This window comes from Hypanus sabinus, chromosome 18, assembly GCF_030144855.1.
Source record: "Hypanus sabinus isolate sHypSab1 chromosome 18, sHypSab1.hap1, whole genome shotgun sequence".
In the NCBI taxonomy this organism is placed as follows: Eukaryota; Metazoa; Chordata; class Chondrichthyes; order Myliobatiformes; family Dasyatidae; genus Hypanus; species Hypanus sabinus.
In genome coordinates, this window is record NC_082723.1 from 24,442,173 (window position 1) to 24,464,248 (window position 22,076).

The 22,076-nt window shown below is 41.0% G+C and overlaps 1 protein-coding gene across 8 annotated transcripts in view; it reads right to left on the reverse strand.

The window, feature by feature from the left end:
* Window positions 1-22,076, reverse strand: part of LOC132407418 (multivesicular body subunit 12B-like) — a 334,665-nt gene that overhangs the window by 275,193 nt on the left and 37,396 nt on the right. The gene's annotated exons all lie outside the window — the stretch shown is intronic.

Consider the following 22,076-nt stretch of genomic DNA (forward strand, 5'->3'; position numbering starts at 1 on the left):
GTAGATAAGTTAGTCAAAGGAAGCATTCTCAACACAAAATTAAAGTAACAGTAATAGTTATTATAACTATTGAAATTGTATTAGATCACCTAATGTTATTACCTTTGATCTTAAAGGTAGAAAAACGTGTTCAGTTTGCAGGTATCATAGGAAAAAGAATAGTAAGGGATAATAACTAGTAAATAAGGATGTGATTGTGCCAATGGACAGGGAAAAGTAGAGTCATAGAATGCAGCAAAGTTCAATGTAGATTTATTATCAAAGTACATATATAATATGTACAACCCTGAGATTAATTTTCTTGCAGACATACTCAATAAACCTATAATAGAATAATAACCATAATAGAAACAATGAAAGTCTGCACCAACCTGGGTGTTCAACTGGTGTACAAAACACACCAAACTGCAAATACAAAAAGAACAAAAATAAAGAAATAATAAGCAAGCAATAAATAAATAATGAGAGCATGAGAGAAAGAATCCTTGAAAGTGAGTCCATGGATAGTGGAATATTTCAGTGATGGGACAAGTGAAGTTGAGTGAAGTTACCCTGTTTGGTTAAAGAGCCTGATTGATGGTTGAGGGGTAATAACTGTAACTGTTCCTGAACCTGGTGGTGAGAGTTCTGAGACTCTTGTACTTTCTTCATGATGGCAACAGCAAGCAGAGAGCATGACCTGGATGATGGGGCTCCCTGATAAAGGATGCTGCCTTCCTGTGACAACACTCCATCTAGATGCACTCATTGGTGGGTGGGGAGGGCTTTACCAGTGATGGATGGGGCTGTATCCACTACTTTTTGTAGGATTTTCCATTCAAGGGCATTGGTGTTTCCATACCAGCTGCAATCCAGCCAGTCAATATATTCTCCACTACACATCTATAAAAGTTTGTCAAAGTTTGAGATGTCATGCTGAATCTTCGCAAACTCCCAAGGAAGTAGAGGTGTTGCTGTACTTTCTTCGTAATTGCACTTGTGTGCCGCGCACAGGACAGGTCCTCTGAAATGATAACGCTGAGGAATGTAAAGTTGCAGGCCATCTCCACCTCTGCGCCTCTGATGAAGACCAGCTCATGGCCTCTGGTTTCCTCCTCCTGAAGTCAATAACCTTAGTCTTGCTGACATCGAGAAGAGGTGTTACTGTGGTACTATTTAGCCTGATTTTCAATCTCTCTCCTTTCTGCTGATTCATCACCATCTGTGATTCAACAGTGATCATGTAAAAGCTGTACCAAATTCATGTTCAGATAGGGCTTTGACTGATCTCCTGGTGTGCACCAGTTTTTAAACAAATCACTCGTTACTGTTATTTCAAACACCAACCCTGAGTGATCTTTCAGTTTGCTCCTACTGGGGGAACCAACCAAGGTCTCCAGAAGAATGTCTGCTTGCCCTGGTGAATTATAAAAAACCTTTATATCACTAGCTTCAGTGTCTCTCCGATGACTCAGATCACAGTCACAACAGCTATTGCAAGTCGCCAACTCCACAAATGACAGCGATACTTTCAATTTACACTCAGACTGTTCATTTGGAAATGGAAAAGCTGTGAAATGATATCAAATCCAAAATGACATTGCAATTAACACTGCCCTCGGTTAAAATAAATGTGTCAAATGAATTTCTATTTATACTGGAAAAAATTAGTGACTTCATTCAGTTTAAAACTAAGAGTTTGTTAACAGCCATCAGTAAATATACATGGTAGACTTTTTGTTTCTAACTACAAAATTAAAATGAATAAAGGGTTATGTTGCTCAGCTATCAATGAAACTGTCACCAGCATCTTTTAACCATAGCCTCACATCACTGATTTTAACTGTCAACCACAAGTGGATTCTTGGCATCTGAAATACAAACAGGCACATGTCAAGTAGTATTCTTCAATGTAGTGATTCCAACCAGATATACACATGTATACATACAGACACACACACACACACACACACACACATATATATATATATATATATGTATATTGACCGGGGGGGGGGGGGGGTGTACACGTGTACGTACATGCTCGCAGGAGCGGGAAGCACCAGAGAAACTTTCTATAATGATCAATGAAGCATTTGTTTGGAATCAAATGATCTTGCCTGGTATGTATCTCAGGTCTGGGTGTGTCTACAACTGTGCCAACCCCCACCCTTAGCATTACTACTCTACCACCTGTCCCTCACCCCTCTCGTGGCATTCCACCCTTGCCATTTCCAGCATCCCACCAGATTTACAAGCTCGCTCTCCGCTCCACATTGACAAATACAGTATTGTGCAAAGGGCACCCTAGCTATATGTACATGTACATGTCACCATATACTACCTTGTGATTCAGTTTCCTCCAGGCATTTCCAGGAAAATAAAGCAATCGCTTCAGAACAATGTACATTAACAGTGGCTGAACATTCAGACTAGTCTGAGGAAGACAAAGCCTGGCCAAAGGGTTGTAGGAGGAAGGAAAAGTAATAAACATTTCCCTCCTATTGTCTAACTATTACAGCTTTTACAGATATAACTGTTTTATGTTATTGAATCTCTTCTATAAATCTTGGATGTTTTACCCCACAATTATCAGTTAGTGTGTATGAAAGTGTCTGAGATCCATTTTTTCTAAATCCAACACATTGCCAACCATATATGCAATTTCAGTTATCAAGTCCATGTCACTGAGTTTGTGTGGTCATTCTTTACTTTTAATTCTGCACATTAAGTAAAGCTTTTAGGGAACACAAGCTGATGGGCGGGGTTGGGGTGGAAGAATACTGAGGCTCTGGTCAGGAAAACAAGGCAAGAGTCAAGTAGAGGTAGTTGAGATCAAGTGAAAGTCAAAATAAATTTATAAAACTACGTATGTGTCACCATATCCTACCTTAAGATTCATTTTCGAGCAGGCACTTACAGGAAAATAAAGATGTACAATAGGCAGCATGGTATCATAGTGGTTAGCACAACACTTTATAGTGCGAGCGACCCGGGTTCAATTCCTGCTGTCTGTAAGGAGTTTGTATGTTCTCCCTGTAACCACATGGGTTTCCTCCAGGTGCTCTGGTTTCCTCCCACAGTCCAAAAATGTACCAGCTGGTAGGTTAATTGGTCATTGTAAACTGTCCTGTGATCAGGCAGGGTTAAACCGGGGGTTGAGTGACGCACAGTTCGAAGTGACGGTAGGGCCTATTCTGTGCTGTAGTTCAATTAATAAATGAAATTTTAAAAGAGAATTTACAAAAACTATAGATAAACAGACAACCAATGTTCAAAGGACAACAAATTGTGCAAGTAACTAACAAACACTGAGAGGCTGAATTACAGGGTCCTTAGAGGTGAGTCTAAGCTGTGGGATCAGTTCAGAGTTGATGTGAGTGAAGTTAACCATGCTGGTTCAGGAGCCTGATGGTAATGAGCAACGTATTACTTAGCCAGAAAGTACTTTACCTATATACTGCTTGATTTCATTCTCGAAACAGCTCGCTTTTACACGTCCTCTACAAACTGAGACTAGTTTGTACAACATGAGGTCTTCATATAGTGCCTGACTTACTTGAGGATTAAACCATCAAAGCAATGTTTGGAGGATGAAATGCACGACGGTGACGCAAAGCAAACATCAAATGCACAACAGACTCCATTTAGCTCATGAAATGAAGCAACCAAAATCACAGCCGATAAAACTGCAGCAATGAGAGTTGTCAAAAGTCATTTGAAATGCTCAATTTATCAGTAGTTGTTCCATTTTTGAAGTTGTTTAATCATGATCATGATCCTTCAAGGAAAACATACTGATTTCCATCAAGCTGCTAATACTGTAGACTTGCTGTTGAAAACCTGATTGTGTTTTGCACAGGGAGTTCATTTTAACACTGCTTGATATTTACAGTATAACTACTTCAATTAGTCCACAATTAGTCCTCTCTACAACAGTAACAGAATAGGAAGTATTTAAGTGTTATCTGGCTTACAATATATTTCTCATCCCAAATTTAAAAGAACAAAATCCTTTACAATCTCTTCTAATTCCCAGCAGGACTAGACTTTACATTCCAGAAACTGCAAAGTCAAGTCGTTTTGTTATCATTGTGACCATAATTGCTGATACAGTGCACAGTAAAAACAAGATAACGTTTTTAAGGACCATGGTGCTGCATGAACAATACAAAAACTACACTGAACTACGTAAAAACAACACAAAAACTACACTAGACTACAGATCTACCCAGGACTGCATAAAGTACACAGAACAGTGCAGGCATTACAATAAATAATAAACAAGACAATAGGCACTGCAGAGGTCAATAGGTTGGTAGTCCAATGGCTTGGGGGAAAATCTGTTACATAAATAAACAGCTGAATGGCGGTGTCCAGGATTCTGTCCATTTCTATACTTCCGCCAAGTATTTTGTTGCCACAGATGTTGTCCAATTTAATGTCCATTGGAGAGCAGAATGGACGGGAGAGCCGGCCAGCTGGGGCTTGCTTTTCTCCTGGCACGGACTCCTGCCTGCTCGCCTCGCTTCTGCTTCCTCGCACACCGCTTACGACGCCCCCACCTCCGGCCACCGGCATCAGGCGACTCCGAGGACTGCAGGCCCAAGGTCCCTCGGCAAGCCGAGGTCGCGCAATCTAACCAGCAGATTTTCATGAAGGCTTGTTTTTGGGAGATCTCTGTATTGTAGCAGTATCTGGTGATGGTAGATAGTCACTGTTATCCTTTGTCCTAAACCCTAATTGTGCCTTCAAATTAAATTTAAAAATTAAAATTAAATTTAAAAAACTGAAGTAGCACCAGATCCGAAAGGCTGTTGCTGCCGTGTGCCGTGCACGCTTAAATTTATGCTAAAATATCAAATAATTTGAAAATTGGCAACATACAGTACAACAAAATGGGCAATAAAAATGGAATTCAGATGGCCTTTTTTTTGGGGGGGGGGGAGAAAACACCCTTAACTATGGCTTATTCTAACTCCAGTAGCAAAAAAAATCTTCAACCTCACATGTCAATTCAATATACAGAGACCAAGTATTCCTAACTGACATAACTCCAAGGATTGTGATGGAAGAATCTTTATTTAGCTGGAAAGGACATACTGCCACAGCTTAGCAAGGCCTCTCTCTCCTTCTAACACTGCTGCCATTCTCTTCACAGTGTAAAGGGGATTTCTTCTTTTTCTTTGTTACTGTGTATGTAATCAAAATGGCTTCTTTGTTTTGTTAAAAGTAGGAATGCTTCTTTGTTGCGAGAGAGTGCTGGAAGCTTGTTTGGGTTAAAATTTACTGATAACGAGAATTGTATTCCTTTGTAAACCAATTGGGATTAATGTTGTTCTTTCTTCTGAGTCTGTAAGCTATTGTTGGCGGGCTTTTGGGCAGATCGGCGCGAGGGGGTGACAGAGAGAGGACGCGATGCTGTAAACTGGGCAAGGAACGGACCCCGATGGGGGGGGGGGGGGGTCCAAGGCCAAGAGGTACCCTGAGGAGAGGAGACAATGATAGATGTGCTTGGTTGACCACTTCCGGTGGTCCTGAGCTGCGAGTCGAGCAGTTCAGAGGGGATTGAATGGTGGCCAGAAGACTTCAGTAATTGAGCTCCAATGGTTGTGCACGAAGTGGTTTGGACTTTGATAAGTTTGGCGCCTTTTCTTTATTGTTTTTCCTTCATATATACTGTATCGTTATTAATCACTTAGTTATAGTAACCTTTATAAATTGCACTCATTTAATCGCATATGGTGTACTGTCTGTTTTTGGGCGAGGCGGGGACATCAGACTGCATCCACACCAGCTGATTACCCAGTTTGGCGGGGCTGAAGGCTGCTCCCCCTAGACGAGAACGAGCTGAGCGAGCCTGAGGCGACCCAGGGGGTTACAGCAGCAACACCATTCAACCGTTTCCCAAATCACCTCATTATCTTTCAATTCATCTTACTATTCACTGGGTTTTCTTCAAATCCACACCAGCACATCAACCATGCACGTAATGTCATTGACAAGTTACACCTCACTATCTTTCTCATCTAACCAGTCCGACAGTACAGAGACACTTACAAATCCATCATTCCACTTTTAAGCATTACAACTCCTACTGTCAAAAACCAGGATGAGCAAAGCTACCATCATGCACCATAAACTCAATGGTAAATTTATTAGGTACACCTGCTCATTAATTCAAACATCTAATCAGCCAATCACATGGCAGCAATTCAATGCATGAAAGCATGCAGACATTGTCAGGAGGTTCACTTGTTATTCAGATCAAACATCAGAATGAGGAAGAAATGTGACCTAAGTGACTTTGGTCATGGAATGATTGTTGGTGATAGATGGGGTGGTTTGAGTATCTCTGAAACTGTTAATCTCCTGAGTCTCTCGAGTGTATTGAGAACGGTGCAAAATTTAAAAAAAAAATCCAGTAAGCAGTTGTTCTGTGGGTGAAAGTACCTTGTTAATGAGAAAGGTCCAAGGAGAACAGGAAGACTGGTTCAAGTTGATGGAAGGCCACAATAACTCAAATAACCATGGATTACAACAGTGGTGTGCAGAAGAACATCACTGAATGCAGAAAAACTTCGAACATTGAAGTGGTTGGACTACAGCAGCAGAAGACCACAGCAGGTTCCACTCCTGTACCTAAGAAAGTGGCCACTGAGTGTAGATTCCTACTTGATGGACTTATCCCTCTTTACCTGTTTCAACAAACCATTTGAATCTTGTAAAAGGAATTCTATTTCAGCTTCCACATTCAAAGTTCAAAGTAAAATTTATTATCAGAGTACATTCATGTCACCACATACATCCCTGAGATTCCTTTTCTGCGGGCAAATCTATAGAACAGTAATTATAAACAGGATCTGCAAACTGTACATGCAGACAATAAATAAATAGCAAAAAATAACAAGACAAAAAGAGTACTTAAGTGAGTGTAGTTAACCCCTTTTGTTCAAGAGCCTGATGGTTAAGGGGTAGTAACCATTTTTGAACCTGGTGGTACGAGTCCTGAGGCTCCTGTACCTTCTACCTGTTGGCAGCAATGAGAAAAGAGCATGTCCTGGGAGGTGAGGATCTTTGATGATGGGTGCTGCTTTCCTACAGCAACCTTTCATGTAAATGTGCTCAATGGTTGGAAGGATTTTACCGGTGATGTTTTGGGCCGAATCCACTAACTTTTGTAGGATTTTCCACTCAAAGGCATTGGTGTTCTGAGACCAGGCCGTAACACAGCCAGTCAGCACACTTTCCACCACACATTTATAGAAGTTTGCCAAGGTTTTCAGTAACATGCCGAATCTCCACAGACTCCTGAGGAAGTAGAGACGCTGTTATGTTTCCACAATATCTGACAACTTACATCCCCTAGCGCTGCCTCCCTCCCCAATACCTACTTTGCTTTGATATTGAAATTATTATTTCTACTTCAGGCAAATGTAGACTAATTTTCACCTTTTGTTCCCTTGAAATTTACTTTCAAAACTATTTCTATAACCAAGACTTCCTTTCTAATTTCCCCTTCCACAGATCTCTACCTATAGCTGTATATAAAGTGCCTTGGGACACTTGTTACAATAAAATTCTGATAGATTACCATTATTAGTTTTTGACATGGAAACTAATTTTGATCATTTTTACACTGTTGGTTCATTATTTCAAACAAGACAGCAAGAATCAGTGCTTTACTTGATGTGCCAAGTTCAACACGGGATGAAGAGTCCAGAACTAAACAGAACACACAATTATCGCCTAGAGACCAACCATAAAACTGAGTTCCTGCAATAAACATCTCCAAGCAAATCAGAGATGGGTAAACTGTAAATCAGGTAAACTGTGAAGACTGCAAAGAGGAAGAAATTGGACTGAGGTTGGAAGGTGAACAAAAGAGGCCAAAATTGTTCCCTTTAAGTGAGGTTTCCAACCTGTTAATCGGTTAATGGTAGGGGTCCGTGGCATAAAAAAGGCTTGGAACCCCTGCTTTACGTAATCAGATCCACACTTAGAGACAAAATATCATACCTTTCAAAACAAGACAGGGATTACGTTGCAAATTCTTATCCACCTTTACACCAACTCATCAATCTAAAAATGCTAAGTAGCACTAAAGCTCGCTCAAAATTGTAACATATGTGTAGAAATCTAATACTTCAACACTAAGAGGATTTACTTAGAGTAGTTGCTTCTGGAGAAAAACAGTCAGCTGCTCGGTATTGAATTTCTTTCTTAGGTTGAACTAATCCCCAGCACAGCCAGTCATTTAAAACAAGAGAGTTCTATCCCGTATAACGTTAAAAAAAACACTCTACAGTAAATTTAGTTCATCCACAAGGATGGTTTTGTCACAGAAATTATCTTTTGTCTTTTTTTTTAATTTACCTTTTAAGAACAGGGTTGCCAGCTGTCACCTGATCATTGTGTTCACTCTTAATAACTCTTAAGAAAGTGCAGGGAACTCATTTTCTTGAGAGATACAGCACAGTAACAGAATCAGAATCAGGTTTATTATCACCAGCATGTGTCATGAAATTTGTTAACTTAGCAGCAGCAGTTCAATGCAATACATAATATAGAAGAAAAATATAAAATAATGATAAATAAGTAAATCAATTACAGCATACTCATATTGAATAGATTAAAAATCATGCAAAAAACAGAAATAATATGTATTTAAAAAGTGAGGTATTGTTCAAGGGTTTAATGTCCATTTAGGAATTGGATGGCAGAGGGAAGAAGCTGTTCCTGAATCGCTGAGTGTGTGTCTGTACCTCCTACCTGACGGTAACAGTGAGAAAAAGAACACAAGACCATAAGATATAGGAGCAGAAGTACACTATTCAGCCCATCGAGTCTGCTCCGCCATTCAATCATGGGCTGATCTAATTCTTCCAGTCATTCCCACTCCCCTGCTTTCACCCCATACGCTTTGATGCCCTGGCTAATCAAGAACCTATCCATCTCTGCCTTCAATATGCCCAATGACTTGGCCTCCATAGCCGCTCATGGCAACAAATTCCACAGATTTACCACCCTTTGATTAAGGTAATTTTCCACACCTCAGTTTTAAAAAATGTCTTTCAATCCTGAAGTAATGCCCTCTTGTCCTAGAATACCCTACCAAAGGGCATGCCCTGGGTGCTGGAGGTTCTTAATAATAGACACTGCCTCTCTGAGACACCGTTCCTTGAAGATGTCCTGCATACTTTGTAGGCTAGTACCCAAGATGGAGCCAACTAAATTTACAACCTTCTGCAGCTTCTTTCAGTCCCGTGCAGTAGCCACCCACTACCTCCACCCCCCCATATCAGGTACTGATGCAGCCTGTCAGAATGCTTTCCACTGTACATTTGTAGAAGTTTTTGAGTGCAATTGTTGACATACAAAATCTCTTCAAACTCCTAATGAAGTAAAGTCACTGTCTTGCCCTCTCTATAACTGCATCAATATGTTGGGACCAGGCTAGATCCTCAGAGATCTTGACACCCAGGAACTTGAAACTGCTCACTCTCTCCACTTCAAATCCCCCTATGAGGATTGGTATGTGTTCCTTTGTCCTACCCTTCCTGAAGTCCACAATCAGCTCTTACGTCTTACCGACGCAAGACCCTTCTGCTTCAACAAGCCCACTCACCCAACTTCACCCAAAACCAATTAACCTACTAAACTGTCCACCTATAGAGAGTACAGGAGATTCAAACAAGAGGACATGATTTGAGAGTTAGGGGGCAAAAGTTTAAGGGTAACACGAGGGGGAAATTCTTTACTCAGAGAGTGATAGCTGTGTGGAACGAGCTTCCAGTAGAAGTGGTAGAGGCAGGTTCGGTATTGTCATTTAAAGTAAAATTGGATAGGTATATGGACAGGAAAGGAATGGAGGGTTATGGGCTGAGTGCGGGCCACTGGGACTAGGTGAGTGTAAGCGTCGGCACGGACTAGAAGGGCCGAGATGGCCTGTTTCCGTGCTGTAATTGTTATATGGTTATATGAAATGTGGGAGGAAACCAGACTACCCAGAGGATAGCCATGCAGTCACAGGAAGATCACATAAACTCCTCACACAGAGCAATGAAATTGAACCTGGATTACTGGCGCTATAATAGCATTACGCTACTAGTATTACGCTAACTGCTACACTACTCTGCTGCACCTTCTTGATTCATTGTGAGGGTAAGGTACTCCCATGGCACTATTATGTACGAAGGTCCAGACTGTTAACCCAACTATCATAAAGAAACATTAGCATCAGTGTAAAGAGAGTGAATGTTCAGAGCAGTGTGTGGATGCCCATCTTGTACTTTGCTCCAGATGGTGCTCTGCTCTCAATGTTGTTGGAGCTACACAAATCCAGACCAGTGAACAGTATTCCATCACAATCCTCTTGACAGATGAGGAAAAAAAGTTTTGAACACTTTGAATGCAAGTTACATGCATGGCTTACTGAGAAAGTATGGAGGCAAGGGATCCAAAGGGACCTTACTTTTTGGATTCAGAATTGGCTTGCCCACAGAAGGCAAAGAGTGGCTGTGAACGGGTCATATTCTGCATGAAGGTCGCTGACCAGTGGAGTGCCTCAGGGATCTATTCTGGGACCCCTTCTCTTCATGATTTTTATAAATGACCTGGATCAGGAAGTGGAGGGATGGGATAGTAAATCTGCTGATGACACAAAAGTTGGGGGCATTGTGGATAGTGTGACGGGACATTGAAAGGATGCAAAACTGGGCTGAGAAGTGGCAGATGGAGTTCAACCCAGATAAGTGTGAGGTGGTTTATTTTGGTAGGTCAAATATGATTGCAGAATATAGTATTAACAGTAAGACTCTTGGCAGTAGGAGTACTGTGCTCAGTTCTGGTCACCTCACTACAGGAAGGATGTGGAAACTATAGAAAGGGTGCAGAGGAGATCTACAATGACGTTGCCTGGATTGGGGAGCATGCCTTACAAGAACAGGTTGAGTGAACTTAGCCTTTTTTTTCCTTAGAGCGACAGAGGATGAGAGATGACCTGATAGAGGTGTATAAGGTGATGAGAGGCATTGATCGTGTGGATAGTCAGAAGCTTTTTCCCAGGGCTGAAACGGCTATCATGAGTGGGCACAGTTTTAAAGCTGCTTGGAAGCAGGTACAGAGGAGATGTCAGGGGTAAGTTTGTTTGTTTTTTTTATATAAAATGCAGAGAGTAGTGACTGCATGAAATGGGCTGCTGCCGATGGTGGTGGAGGCGGGTATGATAGGGTCTTTTAAGAGAGTCCTGGATAGGTACATGGAGCTTAGAAAAATAGAGGGCTATGGGTAACCCTAAGTAATTTCTAAAGTAAGTACATGTTCGGCACAGCATTGTGGGCCGAAGGGCCTGTATTGTGCTGTAGTTTTTCTATGCTCTATGTTACATGCTACTGTTCTTGTAACTTTGCCTTCTTAATTAGAAGATAAGGTATCAAAGGTTACAGGGAGGGGGCAGGGAATGGGGTTGAGAGGGAAAATGGACCAGCCTTGATCAAATGGCAGAGCAGGCTTGATGAGCCAAATGGCTCAATTCTGCTCCTATGCTTTATGGTCTTGTGTCTGCTCCAGTCAAGTTTGTGCTGAGTGGTGACCATTCTTCCCAATTCCAATAATGCTAATGGTGAGGCCTAGATCCAAAATGTATTCCATTGAATGTCCAGGATAGACGATCATACTCTCCTTTGTTGAAGTGCTCATTGTCTAACATTAAACGTTAAATGTCATTTTCAGCCCATGCCCGAATCTCATTCAAATCTTACTGCATGTAATCATAAGCTAATGGAATTAAAATCATGAAATCATCAAAAAATACCTCAAATTTTGTTCCTCTGGAAGTGTACATGCCTCTGAAACAGGTGAAGACTGAGCCAAGGATGCTGCCTGCCTTGAGAAATTCCTGCCATGCTAACTTAGGGTCAAGGTGACTGATCTCCAACAACCCAAAATATCTGAAAACTGCCATTAGACTTTAAAACGTAGGAGCAGCATTTAGCCATTTGGCCCATTGTGTCTGCTCTGCCACTCCATCATGGCTGATTTATTTTCCCTGTAAATCGATTTCTCCAGCTTTCTCATAACCTTTGACACCCTTACTATTCAATAAGCTATCAGCCTCTGCTTTAAAGATACCCAATGATTTGGCCTCCACTTGAAAAGATTGTCACTTTGCTGTGGTGGAGAGATTTTTGAGTTCCTGAGATCCTGAGAGTGATGCTGTCTGGAGTTTAGCTATTTGGTGCTTAGCTCCTGGTAGGATCACCCGTGGTGGTAAGGTCAAGGGGGAGGTTCCAGACAAAGACATCAACGGTGGAGTTGGCGGAAGATGATGACACATCACAAAGATAGTGAAGGCAAAGGAAGGCTGCAGCAGTGAAGGTCTCCAATCTCTGTTCTGTCAAGAACCATGTGATTGCTGCCAGTGCCTCAAATTCCCTACATTAAACAAAATCACACAGTGTTCTCCATTAAGGGAATCACGCTAACAACCCAATTATGTGGATCCCAGATCGGCCTCTACAACCACCTAAGACAACTCCTTTGGAGAACATTGTACTCGACTCAAGTGATTGCCCTACAATGACTACTGTATTACTATATGGGAGGAGGCTGCAGAGGATCACCCTGTGATCACTTGTGGTTGCAAACAGTGGCAAATGCTTCAGGTTGTCTTTGGTATTCATTTACACAAGATATTCTGCAGATACTAGAAATCCAGAGCAACAAACACAAAATGCCAAAGGAACTCAATAGGCTGTGCAGCATCTATGGAGGGGAATGGACAACTGACATTTTGGGAAGAGACCCTTCACCAGGACTGGGAAGGAAGGGGGAAGAAACCAGAGTAAGGTGCTGGCGGGGGGAGGGGGAGGACAGAGGAGAAGGAATACAAGCTAGCAGGTGATGGGAGAGACTAGGTAGGGCGGGGGAGAGGGTGAAGGGAGAAGCAGGGAAACGCATCCTCCTTCTCCTACCATTTACCTTCCCATTCTCACCGATCTCCTGGGTCTTCAATCTGAAACTTTAACCTCCCTCTTCACAGATGCATCCTGACCTGCTGAGTATTTCCAGAGAGTTCACCATTTACTTCAGATCTCCACCATTTGCAGGCTCCTGATTTTCACGAACCCCTATCAACTCTGCTAGTGTCACAAGTTCCAATTAAAATCTCACAGCTGGAGAACTAAATACGAATCACACCAACAGTTTCAGGAACAGTTTCTACCCATCAACCATCAGGCTCTTGAACCAAAGGGATAACTTCACTCGACTTCACTAAAATGTTCCCACAACCTGTGGACTCACTTTCAAGTTTGGTGCCTTTTGCACACTACTTGAACACCCAAATTGGGTGGTCTTTCATGGATTCTGTTATGTTATTATTCTATGGATTATTATACCCACAACAATATGAATCTCAGGGTTGTATATGGTGACATACAAGTACTTTAATAATAAATTTACTTTGCTCATAAACACAATGATTCAGTACAGAAAGGACACAACTTAACCCGTCTAGATCCTTGAAAGAACTAATTAATCTAATCACTGTATTCCCCCCCACATCAAATACTTTTAAAATCCCTTTTAAAATTATTCTTGAAACTGCTTCACCACCCATTTACATTGTGCTTGCCACATTCAATTTTTTTAACCTCATATAACCAGATGAGCTTTTTAAGACACATCCACCAGTTACACTATCAAAACAGTTCATAATTTTGAACTTTTTTGTAACAAATATGCTCTTATTGTTCCCTGTTCTTAAGTAGAACAGTACCAGTTTCACCTACATCTCTATATAGTCAAAATAATTTATTACCACTATCTCCTATTCAATCTCCTGTGCATGTTTATTTCTGAAGTGTGAACCCACAATTGGCCTTAATGCTCCAGCTGAGGTTGTACAGTGTTTCACAAACACAAATGCTGCTTTTTCATTATATCCTTCTTTTATAACACTAAGGTTCTAGTAAGTCTGTAAAGCCACCTATTAAACTTGCCATGCCACTTTTAATGCCTTGTGGACTAACACACCCAAATTGCAGTGTCACTTTAAAACTGCACTATTATGCTTACATTTCTATTATTTTTTTTAAACTCAAACTGCAACTGGCTGTATTAGATTTCATCTGCCCAGTGACTTGTTACTTCATGTCATCCAAACGTCTGTTACTAATCACCTCATGGTTTCCTGCTTTTCTAAATAACTTAAAATTCAGATCAACCTGCACCTCTTGAGACCCTGGTGGTATGACTTGCAGATTTTATGGATGGTTCAAAGTTCAATAGTGTGCAAAAGTCTTAGGCACATATACATAGCCAAGGGTGCCTAAGACTTTTGCACAATACTGTAGTAATTTTATGTATTGCACTGTACTGCTGCCACAAAAAAAAAATTCTTGGCAAGTGAGTGATAATAGACTTGATTCTGGGTCTCTATTGTGGATTGAGAGTGGGAAGAGGGCAGGGAGTGGGAAATCATGGTTGGGAAAAGCAGAAAGGAGAGGAGAGGGAGTGGGAAGCACCAGAGAGACATTCTGTAATGAACAATAAACCAACTGTTTGGAATCTAATGACCTTGACTGGTGTCTCAGGGTTGTGTGTCTATATTCGAGCCAAACCCACTGCCGGCACTCCTTCTCTGCCACCTGTGCCACACCTCTCTTACAGTGCTCCACCCTCACCATTGCCAACATCCTTTACTACCACCAGATTCACAAACTTGCTCTCCATTCTACATTGACAAATATAGCACTGTGCAAAAGTTTTGGGATACATCTCAAATCACATATATATCATCATATATAACCTTGAGCGTCATTGTCTTTCAGGCATTCTCAATAAATCAATAGTATAATAACCACAACGGAATCAATGAAAGGCCGAACCAACTTGGGCATTCAACCAGTATGCGAAAGATAATAAACTATGTAAATACAAAAATAAAGAATTGAGACCTATTTCCTTTTTTATTATTATGCAAATAATAACAATTAAATAAATAATCTGAAAACATGAGTTGCAAAATCCTTGAAAGTGAGTCGGTAGGTCGTGGAATTAGTTCAGTGTTGGGGTGAGTGAAGTTATCCCCTCTGGTTCAGGAGCCTGATGGTTGAAGGGTAATAAATGTTCTTGAACCTGGTGGTGTAGGATCTATGGTTCCTGTACCTTCTTCCTGATGGCAGCAGTAAGAAAAGAGCATGGCCTGGGTGGTGGGGTTCCTTGATGGTGGTGCTGCTTTCCTGTGGCAGCACTCCTTGTAGATGTGCTCAGTGTTAGGGAGGGCTTTTGCTGTGATGGACTGGGCTGTATCCACCAGTTTGTTATTCATTAAGCAAACATTTTTAACATGTTATACTTTTAGTACAAGAAATTTTCCAGTGAACCCAGCCAGTTTCAAGTGAATAGGTCATTTTGACTCTAGATCCCAGGTCACAAGCCTACACCAACATCCCTTAACAAAAGAAAATCTCCAGATACTGGGAATCAAGGCAAGGACTTCAAGCTGAAATGTCGGCCCAAACAGTTGACTGTACTCTTTTCCACAGATGCTGACTGGCCTGCTGAGTTCCTCCAGCATTTTGTATCTATTACCACCATTCCTTACCCAGTGTCCTGGATCCCAACCCTGGTTAAAGCCATACATCCAACCCACAGTTCAGACTCCAACAGGGCCACACCTCCAGCTTGTGCTCCGGACCCCAGCTCACATTTCAGACTAATGAATGAACCCAAACCAGATGTCAGCCCATCAGGATTTCAAAACAATCAGATAACAGATTGTTAAGGTTTTATTGTCATATGAGGGGAGGGTGGACGCCAAAATCCAAAGCATTAACGTACATCAAATAAGTATCTCCCTGGTAAAAGTGTTTATCACCACCTTGCCTTCTGAGCCTCAGGCAAGTTTTTATCCACCAGGCATTGCACTTTTAAAGCTTCAGCTATTATGTGTTACTTTACTAAATGTCACTGACAGTCTATATACAATACAATGACATATTGCTTATCAATTTTCAGCATCACTTTCAAGAACTCAATCAAGCCAGTTGAATAAGATTTGCCTTTAGCAATTTTATACAGGCTTTGACTTTCTTTTCATTTAAAGATACATCGTGGAACAGGCTTTTCCAGCCCAAAGAGCTGCGTCATACAGCAAGTCACCTATATAACCCTTTAACCCGAACCTAATCACAGGCCAATTTACAACAACCAGTTAGCCTAAAACCCATACATCTTTGGAATGCGGGAGAAAACTGGAGCACCTGGAGGAAACCCACGCGGTAATAGGGAGAACAGACAAGTTCCTTGCAGAGCCAGAAATTAACTCCAAACTCTGTTGATCTGAGCTGTAATAGCGTCATGCTAACCTCTATGCTACTACGACACCCTGACTTATGAAGCTTTTTTTCAGTCTAACAATTAAATCTGCTCGGGAAGTTTTTCCATCAAACATTCAGTGGACCTGGACTCTAATTTTAATTGTAAGGAAAGTTTCTTTTTTCTCTCTTTGTTACTGCGTATGTTAACCAAAATGGCTTCTTTGTTTTGTTAAAAGTAGGAATGCTTCTTTGTTATGACAAGTGCTTTCTTTCACAGTTTGTTTCGGTTTAGAGTTGCTGATAACGAGAATTGTATTCATTTGTTAAGCAATTGGGATTAATGTTATTCTCTCTTCTGGGTCTGTAAACTATTGCTGGTGGGCTTTTGGGGAGTTGGCGCGAGGGGGGTGAGAGAGAGAGGATGTGATGCTGTAAGCTGGGTGACGGAACAGACCCCAAGCAGGGGTCCGAGGCCAGGATTTTTGGCGAGGGGAGGAGACAATGACAGACGTGCCGGGGGTGCTTGGTTGATCACTTTGGCTAATTCTGAGCTACGAATCGAGGAGGTCTGAGGGGATTGAATGGTGCCCAGAAGACTTCGTTAATTGAGCTCCAACGGTTGTGCACGAAGTGGTTTGGACTTTGATAAGTTTTGGCACCTTTTCTTTATTTTCTTTTCCTTCATATATACTGTATCATTATTAATCACTTAGTTCTAGTAAGATCTATAAAGTGTAATCATTTAATCGCATATGGTGTACTGTCTGTTATTTGGCAGGGTGGGGACATCACACCGCATCCACACAAGCTGGCTACCCAGTCTGGCAGGGCCGAAGGCTGCTTCCCCCTAGACAGAAGCGAGCTGAGCGAGCCTGAGGCATGCCAGGGGGCTACATAATGTTATGCCCATTTATCAAACTATAATTTTATCTTAACCATTCCCGCATTAGATACCACAAGATCAATATTTATAACTCCACCACCACTCAAAGCACACTTACTTCACCAGAAATAAATATTGTTATTGGTTCTAAAAGGCAAGATATGGATATCTCATTAAAACCTATTGAGCATTGAAAGGCCTAGATTGAGTGGATGTGGAAGGGATATTTGCAGTATTGGGAGAATCTAGGACCAGACAGCACAGCCTCAAAATATAATGTCCCTTCAGAACAGAGATGAGGAGGAATTTCTTTAGCTAGAGGGTGGTGAATCTACGAAATTAATTGCCAGATTAATCTTCTATATTTAAAATGGAGGCTGACAGGTTATTGATTAGTAAGGGTGTCAAAGGTTATGGGAAGAAAGAGGGAAAATGGGGTTGAGAGGGATAATAAATCAGCCATGATGGAATGGCAGAACAGATTTGATGGCCTGAATTCTGCTCCTATGTCTTATGGTCTAACTTACTGAAGGTCTTGATTGGACATTACCAAAGCACAGTTGATGATTTCATCAGCAACTGGCTTGAAGGAGGGAAAAATAACTAAGATAGAATTAAGCTTTTGTTGTAATGACAATATTGAGATTGACAAATTCAGTTTATGGTCAAATACAATCTTGTTCAACTGGACACAGTGGCTAGGGAACGAAGGGGATTAGTGCACCCACAAGACAATACCCTGGGTAACCTGTCAATTAACAAGCTACACACAACTTGCAGATGCTGCCAAGAAAAAAAATAAGATCATAAAATAGTTCTGGCTCTTGGCAAGTCAGGCAGCATTCGTAAGAGAGTAACATAAGTTAGCGGGTCAAATCGATGAACTTTCATTGAAGTCCATTAACATAGAGATGGTGGAGAAATCTAAACAAAAAGAACATCGAATGGTAGAGCAATCAAAATTTAACAACTATCCATCGTTACAACCGTCAGAATGAAGAAGCCACAAATTGCGAAAAGCTGAGGGAGATGCTGCTGATGTGCTTCAGAATGTATGAGAGCAAAATTATAAACTCACAAGGAGAAAGCAGAGATAAAATCGAGATTCAGCAGTGCAGAAGCATAGGAGGAACTACGACAACTGCATTAGATGACTGTATTCAAAAAGGAATACAATTATGTCAAATGTTTTCTCAGACAATACATGAGTGGATTTCAAAAATTAATAGTTCAAATCTGTAATGACAGTTCCAGGCAGAATCTTCACAAAAGACAACAGTACACTTAAATAATCTATAATGGTTTCAATGTTCTCATCATAATCCATGGAAGAATGCACACTTGAGAAGCAGATTAAGAGACTGTAATTTAAAAGGGTTGGCACACATCAAACTTAGAAGGGAAGCTAAAACAGCTTATAAACATTGCCTAGAGTGCTCAAGCAAATTATAGCCTTGTAGCTCATTCTACAGATATCCATTATGGTGTATGTAAATACAGAAAACTGTTTAAAGAAAATCAAAATCTTGTTCATTACAAAAATGAAAAGCTGAGGATTGTTCTTATTTTCTTTGTGCCTGTTTATAGATAATGGTGTCTGAAATAACTTGAGAATTCATTTTCATTGAACCTCCAGTAATATTTTCAACAGAAAATATATTTTCCATACAGAGTAGCCTTTTAATTTATTAATTAGATACATGGGAGAGATGCCCATTCCAGTATTTGTTGGGTTGAAGTAAAAGAATAAAACTTAAAACAAAAAGCAAAAGATTTGAAATGTAATAAGACCATGAAAATGGATCAAAGTACCATCCAATGATATTGATAAGCCTATGATATGGTCTATTGTATGCACATCACACACCATTCAAATGGGCACTTGAACGTGCAAAAGACCCTCAAAATCCCTCTGCCATCAGATTTCTGAATGGACAAAAAACCAACCCATGAACACTATCTCAACACATACAAAATGCTGGAGGAACTCAGCAGGCAAGGCAGCAGCTATCGAAAACAGTACAAGATAAATGCTGCCTGGCCAGCTGGGTTCCTCCAGCAATTTGTGTGCGTTGCTTGGATTTCCTGATCTGCAGATTTTCTCTGGTTCATGAACACTACCTCACTACTTTTTGCTATCTTTTTGCATTACTTATTTAATTAAATTTATATTTTAATCTAAAATCTCTTATTGTAATTTATTTATTCATGGGTCAGGTCTCTCAGTGGGAGAGCATTTTGGAGATAGTGACCACAATTCTATCTCCTTTACCATAGCACTGGAGAGGGATAGGAACAGACAATTAGGAAAGAGTTTATTTGGAGTAAGGGGAAATATGAAGCAATCAGGCAGGAACTTGGAAGCATAAATTGGGAACAGATGTTCTCACGGAAATGTATGGCAGAAATGTGGCAAATGTTCAGGGGATATTTGCGTGGTGTTCTGTATAGATACATTCCAACGAGACAGGGAAAGAATGGTAGTCTACAAGAACCATGGTGTACAAAGGCCATTGAAAATCTAGTCAAAAAGAAAACCTTACAAAAGGTTCAAAAAACTAGGCAATGATAGAGATGATACGCAATGAAGATTATAAGGCTAGTTCAAGAATGAAATTAGGAGAGCCAGAAGAGGCCAAAAGAAGGCCTTGGCGAGCAGGATTAAAAAAATCCCCAAGGCATTCTAGAAGTATGTGCAGGACAAGAGGATAAGACATGAGAGCATTGGACCAATTAAATATGACAGTGGAAAAGTGTGCATGGAACTGCAGGAGATAGCAGAGGTACTTAATGAATACTTTGCTTCAGTATTCACTATGGAAAAGGATCTTGGTGATTGTAGTGATGACACAGCAGGTTGAAAAGCTTGAGCATACAGACATTAAGAAAGAGGCTACTGTGGGAGGCGAGGGAGGAGATTGTTGAGCCTCTGGTGATTATCTTTGCATCATCAATGGGGACAGGAGAGGTTCCGGAGGATTGGAGGGTTGTGGATGTTATTCCATTATTCAAGAAAGGGAGTAGAGATAGCCCAGGAAATTACAGTGAGTCTTACTTCAATGGTTGATAAGTCGATGGAAAAGATCATGAGGCAGAATTCATGAACATTTGGAGAGGCATAATATGATTAGGAATATTCAGCAAGGCTTTGTAAAAGGCAGTTCATGCCTTATAAGCCTGACTGAATTTTTGAGGATGTGACTAAACATGTTGATGAAGGTAGAGCAGGAGATGTAGTGTACATGGATTTCAGCAAGGCTTATTGAGAAATTAAAGAGGCATGGGATCAAGGGGATCAGGGGTGGTCCACAGAAGGCAAAGAGTGGTTGTAGGCGGGCCATATTCTGCATGGAGGTCGGTGATCAGTGGTGTGCCTCAGGGATCTGTTCTGGGACTCCTTCCTTCATGATTTTTATAAATGACCTGGATCAGGAAGTGGAGGATTGGGTTAGTAAATCTGCTGATGCCACAAAGGTTGGGGGTGTTGTGGATAGTTTGAAGGGCTGTCAGAGGTTACAGCAGGACATCGATAGGATGCAAAACTGGGCTGAGAAATGGCAGATGGAGTTCACCCCAGTTAAGTGTGAGGTGGTTCATCTTGGTAGGTCAAATATGATGGCAGAATATAGTATTAATGGTAAGACTCCTGGCAGTGTGGAGGATCAGAGGGATCTTGGGGTCCGAGTCCATAGGACACTCAAAGCTGCTGCACAGGTTGACTCTATGGTTAAGAAGGCATATGATTCATTGGCCTTCATCAACTGTGGGATTCAGTTTAAGAGCTGAGAGGTAACGCTACAGCTATATAGGATCCTGGTCAGGGCCCACTGTGCTCAGTTCTTGTCACCTCACTACAGGAATGATGTGGAAACTATACAAAGGGTGCAGAGGAGATTTACAAGGATGTTGCCTGGATGGAGCATACTTTATGAGAATAGGTTGAATGAACTCAGCCTTTTCTCCTTGGAGCGAAAGAGGATGAAAGGTGACCTGATAGATGTGTATGAGATGATGAGAGGCATTGATTGTATGGATAATATCGTATGGATAGAGGCTTTTTCCCAGGGCTGAAATGGCTAGCATGAGATAACATAATTTTAAGGTGCTTGAAAGTAGGTACAGGTCCACAATCCCTGAGCCGAAATCCTTGGGGCCAGTTGCATTTTGGAATTCACAATCCCTCTTTATTGGTTCCAGGACCCCCCCGTGAATACCAAAAAACATGTATGCTCAAGTCCCTTATTTAACCTGTCTCAGTGCACAAGTGGACTTTAGGACCCAGCGGAGCCACACCTACGCATATCCTCCCGTATACTTTAAATCATCTCTAGATTACTTATAATACATAATACAATGTAAATGCTATGCAAATAGTTGTTATACTGCATTGTTTAGGGAATAATGACAAGTATTTTATTTCCAACAAAAACATTCAATAAAACATAAAAATATACAGCTTCAAACGAACCGAATCAAACACATGGTAAAGGATTCATTGGAATAAATGTAGAATGTCATTGTCACTCTAAAACTTCAGTAACTTGTCTTTCTGTTTCTTTAACAGATAAACAGTGGTAGTCCTGACACCATATTCTTCAGTAAGACGCCGCACAGACACACCACCAACAAGCTTCTGCAATAACTCCACTTTCTGCGTTATTGATAGTGACAGATGCTTCCTTCTCTTTTTCTCATTGTTAACCATAGGGGTATCTGCAGCTCTTCTTGACATTTTCACAGTGAAATTAAACAGAAATTCAACAGTGAATACAAAATATCAGCGAACAGCAAATGCACTTATAACTGACATCTGGCGGCCTCTGCTAGTGCTGCCACGTCATGCCTGAGTGATGTCAACTGTTGGCGATAAAAACTTCGGTTTCGGAATT